The sequence below is a fragment of the Tachyglossus aculeatus genome, chromosome 15 (genome assembly GCF_015852505.1).
Source record: "Tachyglossus aculeatus isolate mTacAcu1 chromosome 15, mTacAcu1.pri, whole genome shotgun sequence".
NCBI lineage: Eukaryota > Metazoa > Chordata > Mammalia > Monotremata > Tachyglossidae > Tachyglossus > Tachyglossus aculeatus.
This window is the reverse complement of record NC_052080.1, coordinates 21,452,552-21,460,254: the sequence shown is the minus strand read 5'-3', so window position 1 is coordinate 21,460,254 and position 7,703 is coordinate 21,452,552. Positions and strand designations below refer to the sequence as shown.

Here is a 7,703-nt window from a genome sequence, read left to right as displayed (position 1 = left end):
GAGGACATGTGGGGGAGTCAGGATTAGAATCCAGGTCCTTCTGATTCCCAGGCCCGGGCTCTGTCCACTGTACTAAGCACTTGGGAGTCCAATACAACAGAGGCGGTAGACACGTTTTCCGCCAACCGGGTGCTTACGGACTAGAGGGGGACACAGACATTAATACGATCAGCAGCCTGGCCCGCCGGAAGGAGTCCGGGTGTGGGCGTCGGACGGACTCGGGTTCTAACCCCGGCTCCGCCGCCGGTCTGCTGGGTGACCTTGGGTGAGTCGTTTTACTTCTCTGTACCTCAGTTCCTCCTTCTTTAAAATGGGGATGAAGACCGTATGGTTCACAGACGGTATCCAACCCGACTGGCTCGTATCAACTCCAGAGGCAGTACGGTGTCCGGCACAAAATATAAGCGCTTAACGATTACTGAAAAAAAAAAATTAAAAGCAAATTACGGCCACGTCCATAAATGCTTAATACATTTTTAATACCAACCTAGTATTTTTCCGCCATCCGTACAAAAACTTATATCTGTACCCTGACCCAGCCAGAGAAGCAGCCTGGGATTGTCTTTCTATCTGTTGCCCAATTGTACTTTCCAAGCACTTAGTACGGTGCTCTGCACACAGTAGGCGCTCAATAAATATGATTTAACGATTGACTGAATGAACGGCGTAGCGGACAAAGCATGAGCGTGGGAGTCAGGAGGTTGTGGGGGTGAATCTCAGTTCTGCCCCTTGTCTGCTGTGTGACCTTGGGCAGGTCGCTTCGCTCCTCTGGGCCTCAGTTACCTCATCTGTAAAACAGGGAATAAGACTGTCAGCCCTCTGCGGGAAGGGACCGTGTCCAACTAGATTTGCTTGTACCTACTGCAGCGCTTAGCGCTTCCTGGCACACAGGAAGCATTAAACAAATGCCACAATTATTAGTAGAGGTCTTAAGACCGAAAACAAAAGGGTCTCAGCTCAGGGGGGTCCGATGAAGAACAGAGATCGGCGTCGGAGCCGGCGCGGCCGTTGGGAGCGGACGGCCGTCGGCTGGCCTTTCTCAATATGGACCGTGCCATGCAAGCAACAGAAGAAGAGGACGGCGGGGGAGACGAGCCGATGCTCCGGGCCGGACGTTCCCCGTGGTCCGGAGAGCACGGGGAGGAGTGCGGAGCGGAAACCTCTGACGTGGCCCGGGTCTGCCCCGTCTTCTCGGTCCCTCGGGGCCTGGTGTCACGCGTAGCGAGAAGGCCAGCGGGAGGGAGGAGGCAGGCGTCTCCGGCCGGTGATTGAGGGCACTGAGATATTCGGTGCCGCCGACAGGAGGTGGGTGTTTGGCGGGGAGGGTTTTCCGAATCCAATTTGGAAGCTTTGAATTGGATCCTCGTGGATCCCACTGAGGAATTGAGGTACTTGGGGTTTTTTGGCCTGTTTGAGTGTTTATTCCTTGAGCAGCTGTTAAGTGCTAACTCTGTTCCAGGCACTGTCCCGAGTGCCGGGGTAGATGCGAGGCGATCGGGTCGGATGCGGATCCAGTCCCACAGAGGGCTCACGGTTTTAATCCCCATTTTACAGACGAGGTAGCTGGACCCGGACTCCCAAGTCCGTGCTCTATCCGACAAGTCACATATTGAGCGCCTACCGTGTGCAGAGCACCGTTCTAAGTGCCCGGGAACCCACCGTGCAATAACGTTTCCACTAGGCTACACCGTTTCGATTATTTATTCACAATGACGACTGTCGATTCATAGGACTGAAAACCGGATACTCCCCCTCCCCGCCGTCCCTCTCCCCCCGACCGACTCCTCGTAAACACAACCGGATCCGTTTCTCCTAAATGCCAGCCAAGGTCACGTATCCTATGTCCTTCTCTGTTTCCCCTAGGAAAAGGATACCGGATCCGAGGCCCTTCCTGATTTAAACTTGGCCGTACGCTCACCGTTTCATCGCGCCGGGCACCGTGCAGACTGACCTTCGGGGAGAAGGGAATCTTTCCGTCCTAGTTCTCTCTATCTCATCCCCGGCATGCTCAGGACACCCGGGCCGTGACGGCTTCGTTCGGCTCTCGGCCGGAGGCGGCGTGGCGGTGATCGTAAATCAAAAGTACTGTACTTGCCCTCGCTGCGCACTTACGATAATAATGACAACAATAACAGTAGTCGCTTAGCGCCGACTACGTGCCGAGCACTCTACCAAGCACTGGGGTAGATACAAGGTAAACGGGCGGGTCACGGTCCCCATCCCACGTGAGCTCAAAGCCTAAGAAAGACGGAGTAGGATCGAGTCCCCTTTTACCGATGAGGAAAAGGAGGCACGGAGTGGTTAAGAGAATTGCCCCGGAGTCATCCGGCAGGTAAGGGGCAGAGCCGGGATTAGAACCCGGGTCCTCGGACTCCCAGGCCTCCGCTCCTCCCGACAGGGCACCCCGCTTCCTCTCCCCGTAATATCAGATGAAAGCTTTGGGTAAAACGCGGAAGTCCGACGGCGACGCTCACCCACGTCCTTCTGAGGCGGCCGTCCTCGCGGGGAGGGGTCGAGAAGTTCTAGATGTGAAAATAATGACGCCGAGAGACCCTTTTCCTCCTTGTTGAAACTGCTCCTTTTCTCGTCGAGAAGGACGGCGTCCTCCCCAAATTCATACGCGATCTTCCCCGGGAAGAGCAAGGCCGTGGACCGGAAGATTCCGCTCTTGATTGCCGACGGGCACGAAAACGCCTCCTGACGCTCATTTAATCCCTCCCGATTTGGCCGATACCGTAACGGTGAGGCTTCCGATGGTCGTGGCCGTCGGCTCCCTGAAATGACAGAGTAATAATCATCATTAATAAAAATACTACTAATCATGACAATCGGGATAATATCTGCTACGCTCTCACACGAGCCAACCGTCCAGATAAAAACTGGGGGACAACTGAGATCGTCGGGCACCTATAAGATAATCGGATCCGACACAGCCCCCGTCCCGCTTGGGGCTCACCGTAATTGCAGCGCTTAGTCCTATCTTCCATTTCGATTACAATCCTTTCCTTGGTTTATTTTCTTTTACATCTAATCGGATTTCTCCAAGGACTCCGGCCTGCAAGCGCTTACTTATCCGCGGGGCCGATATGGCGGCCATCCGTGGCTGCCCTTACGGTTTTACTTGTACGTATTTACTATTATACTTATTTTGTTGATGATGTGCATCTAGCTTTAATTCTATTTGTTCTGACTATTTTGACACCTGTCTACGTGTTTCGTTTCGTCATCCGTCTCCCCCTTCTAGACCGTGAGCCCGTCGCCAGGTAGGGACCGTCTCTATATGTTGCCGACTTGTATGTCTCAAGCGCTCGGTACGGTGCTCTGCACACGGTAAGCGCTCAATAAATACGATTGAATGAATGAATTAATTAATACCCGAGAAGCAGCATAGCCTAGTGGATAGAGCAAGACCCTGGAAGTCAGGAGGGCCCGGATTCTAAACCCGGCTCTGCCTCTTGTCCATCATGTGACCTCGGGTAACTCGCTTCACTTCTCCGGACCTCAGTCGCCTCGTCTGTAAAATGGGGATTAAGACCGTGGACAGACCGCGTCCGACCCGATTCGCCCCTAACGGCCCTAGCTCTCGGAACGGCGCCCGGCACGTAGTAAGCGCTTTACGGATGTCGTAAGACAAACAAATGAACCAAAAAAAACCGGTCCCGACCCGAAACCCTTACACGGGCTCTTGATTAAAAGGACCCTCTGAGAGCTCTGGTTCGTCTGGGAGGTGCGGGACCAGATCCACGTCGCTTCCGCTCCGACTGAGATGAGAGATGAGAAATCAGGCCACCCGCTCCCCATTTCGCCCGCACGGTTAATAAAGATCCCGTGCCTTCTCCGAGGAACCCATGGGCGCCGCCGGGCCAAGTCTTTCCGTTTTAATTTTGCGATCCCCGACTCACCGCCCTTTCGAAAAACTCCACTTCCCGCCTTTCCCACATCCTCCCCCTATCCCGGAGCTCCCTCCCTTTCCAGATACTCCAAGACCACCGCTCGCTCCACCTTCAAAACATTATTAAGGTCACATCTCCTCCGAAAGGCCTTCCCCGACGGAGCCCTCTTTCCCCCGTTCCCTCTCCCTTCTACGTACTTCATGCTCTTCAATCTGTGCCCTTTGAACATTTGATTTTTGCCCCAACCTCACAGCTACATTCCTTTAATTTATACGTTAAAAATTACTCATCCATTCGCACCTCCTCTAGACCGTAACCGCATCTGCGGGCGGGGAACGTGCCTGCCCGTTCGGCTGTACTGTACTGACCCGAGGGCTCAGTACGGTGCTCTGCACATAGTAAGCGTTCAACAAATGCCGTCTATTGATCTCACCTCAGGGCTCGGCTTAATGGATAGAGCACGGGCATAGGAGTCAGAAGGTCGTGGGTTCCGATCCCGGCACCGCCGCTTGCCTGCTGTGCGACCTCGGCCCACTCGCTTCACTTCTCTGGGCCTCGGTTTCCTCATCTGTAAGAGGGGGATTGAGACTGTGAGCCCCGCTTGGGACAGGGGCCGTGTCCAACCCGATTTGCTCGGATCCGCTCCAGTGCTTAGTACAGTGCCCGGCACACAGTAAGTGCTTAACAAATGTCATCATTATTTATTATTATTACTCGTTCCTGGCACCTAGGAAACGCTTAAAAAAATATCAGAATCTAGAGGAAGGGAGAAAGAAGGGGAATGTGAAGGGAGAGGGAGGAAAGGCGGGAGAGGTAGTACTGTAATGATGGTATTTGTGAAGCGCTTACTATGTACCAAGCACTGTTCTAAACAGTGAACACTGTTCTAAGCGCCGAGCACCATCCTAAGCGCTGAGCACTGTCCTAAGCACTGAGCACTGTTCTAGTTCCCGGCACCTAGTAAGTGCTTAAAAAATATCAGAATCCAGAGATGGGGAGAGAGAAGGGGAATGTGAAGAGAGAGAGAGAGAAGGGAGGGGAGAAGCAGTGTTATAATGATTCATTCATTCAATCGCATTTATTGAGCGCTTACTGTGTGCAGGGCACCGTACTAAGCGCTTGGGAAGTACAAGTCGGCAACGTACAGAGACGGTCCCCATCCGATAACAGGCTCACGGTCTAGAAGGGGGAGACAGACAACAAAACAAAACACGTAGACGGGTGTCAAAATCGTCAGAACAAATAGAATTAAAGGTATATGCACATCATTAACAAAATAAATAGAATAGTAAACGTGTACAAGTAAAATAGATTAATCAATCTGTACAAATATAGCTACAAGTGCTGTGGGGAGGGGAAGGAGATAAGGCGGGGGGGATGAGGAGGAAGAGAGGAAAAAGGGGGCTCAGTCTGGGAAGGCCTCCCAGAGGAGGTGAGCTCTCAGTAGGGCTTTGAAGGGAAGAAGAGAGCTAGCTTGGCGGATGTGCGGAGGGAGGGCGTTGCGGGCCAGGGGAAGGACGTGGGCCGGGGTTCAACAGCGGGATGGGCGAGAACGAGGCCCGGCGAGGAGGTGAGCGGCAGAGGAGCAGAGGGTGCGGGCTGGGATGGAGAAGGAGAGAAGGGAGGTGAGGTAGGAGGGGGAGAGAGGATGGACAGCCTCGAAGCCGAGAGTGAGGTGTTTTTGCTTGATTCGTAGGTTGACGGGCAGCCACTGGAGATTTTTGAGGAGGAGAGTGACATGCCCAGAGCGTTTCTGCACAGAGATTATCCGGGCAGCAGAGTGAAGAATAGACTGAAGTGGGGACAGACAGGAGGATGGGAGATCAGAGGAGGCTGATGCAGTCATCCAGTCGGGATCAATCAATCAATCAATCAATCAATCGTATTTATTGAGCGCTCACTATGTGCAGAGCACTGTACTAAGCGCTTGGGAAGTACAAATTGGCATCACATAGAGACAGTCCCTACCTGATAGTGGGCTCACAGTCTAAAAGCGGGAGACAGAGAACAGAACCAAACATACCAACAAAATAAAATAAGTAGGATAGAAATGTACAAGTAAAATAAATAAATAAATAAATAAACAGAGTAATAAATATGTACAACCATATATACATATATACAGGTGCTGTGGGGAGGGGAAGGCGGTAAGGCGGGGGGATGGAGAGGGGGACGAGAGGGGGACGAGATAGGATGAGAGATTGAACCGGCAAGGTAGCGGTTTGGATGGAGAGGAAAGGGCGGATCTCGGCGACGTCGTGGAAGTGAGACCGGTGGGTTTTGGATGTGAGGGTTTTGGATGTGAGGGCTGAACGAGAGATCGGACTCGAGGATGACACCGAGGTTGCGGGCTCGTGAGACGGGAAGGATGGTAGTGCCGTCTACAGTGACAGGAAAGTCAGGGAGAGGGCAGGGTTTGGGAAGGAAGATAAGGAGTTCAGTCTTCGGCAAATTGAGGTTTAGATGGTGGGCAGACATCCAGATGGAGATGTCCTGAAGGCAGGAAGAGACACGAGGCTGGAAGGAGGGAGAGAGAGTAGGGGCAGAGATGCGAATTTGGGTGTCATCGGCGCAGAGATGATCGTTGAAGCCGTGGGAGCGAATGAGTTCACCAAGGGAGTGAGTGTAGATCGAGAACAGAAGGGGACCAAGAACTGACCCTTGAGGGACCCCTACGGTAAAGGGATGGGAGGGGGAGGAGGGGCCCGCAAAGGAGACTGAGAATGAACGGCCGGAGAGATAAGAGGAGAACCAGGAGGGGATGGAGTCTGTGAAACCAAGGTTGGACAGCGTGTTGAGGAGAAGACGGAGTGGTCCACAGTGGTCCACAATGTCGAAGGCAGCTGACCCTTGAGGAACCCCTATTGTTAGGGGATGGGAGGGGGAGGAGGAGACCTCAAAGGAGGCTGAGAATGAATGGCCGGAGAGATAAGAGGAAAACAAGGAGAGGACGGAGTCAGCGAAGCCAAGGTTGGAGAGCGTGTTGAGGAGAAGGGGTGGTCCACAGTGTCGAAGGCAGATGACCCTTGAGGAACCCCTACAGTAAGGGGATGGGAGGGGGAGAAGGAGACCTCAAAGGATACTGAGAATGAACGGCCGGAGAGATAAGAGGAGAACAAGGAGAGGATGGAGTCTGTGAAGCCAAGGTTGGAGAGCGTGTTGAGGAGAAGGGGTGGTCCACAGTGTCGAAGGCAGCTGACCCATGAGGAACCCCTATGGTAAGGGGATGGGAGGGGGAAGAGGAAACCTCAAAGGAGGCTGAGAATGAACGGCCGGAGAGATAAGAGGAGAACCAGGAGAGGATGGAGTCTGTGAAGCCAAGGTTGGACGGCGTGTTGAGGACAGACGATAGGAGGGTATGAGAAAGAGGAGACAGCCGGAAGGAGGAGGGAAGAAGCCCGGGATGAGGAAAGAGAGAGGAGCCTGGGGAAACACAAGGAGGGAAGGAGGGCAGAGGAGGGTGTGAAAAAGAGGAGACGGCCGGAAGGGGGACGGAAGAAGCCCGGGATGAGCCAAGAGGGAGGAGCCCGGGGGAAGACAAAGAGGGAAGGAGGGCAGAGGAGGCTGTGAGAAGGAGGAGACGGCAGGAAGGGGGAGGGAAAGAAGCCCGGGATGAGCCAAGAGGGAGGAGCCTGAGGAAACACAAGGAGGGAGGGAGGGAGGGAGGGCAGAGGGCCCCGGATGAGGGGCCCGGATGCGGGGAGGCCCCTTTCAGGTTGCCCCGGGAGACGGAGGAGGCGGAGCGAGGCCCATTGACGTCACGGCCCGGGCGCTGATTGGCTGCGGCCGGCGGGCGGGCGGGCGGGCGGG

General features: G+C 54.1%; 1 long non-coding RNA gene across 1 annotated transcript; it reads right to left on the bottom strand.

Annotated features, from left to right (window-relative positions):
• Positions 1-295: 295 nt before the first annotated feature.
• Positions 296-3,766, bottom strand: LOC119937506. Its single transcript, XR_005454135.1, has 4 exons — positions 3,678-3,766; positions 2,475-2,774; positions 1,952-2,107; positions 296-418 (listed from the first exon to the last, which is right to left on the bottom strand). It is a non-coding gene; the product is annotated as an uncharacterized LOC119937506 (long non-coding RNA).
• Positions 3,767-7,703: the final 3,937 nt, after the last annotated feature.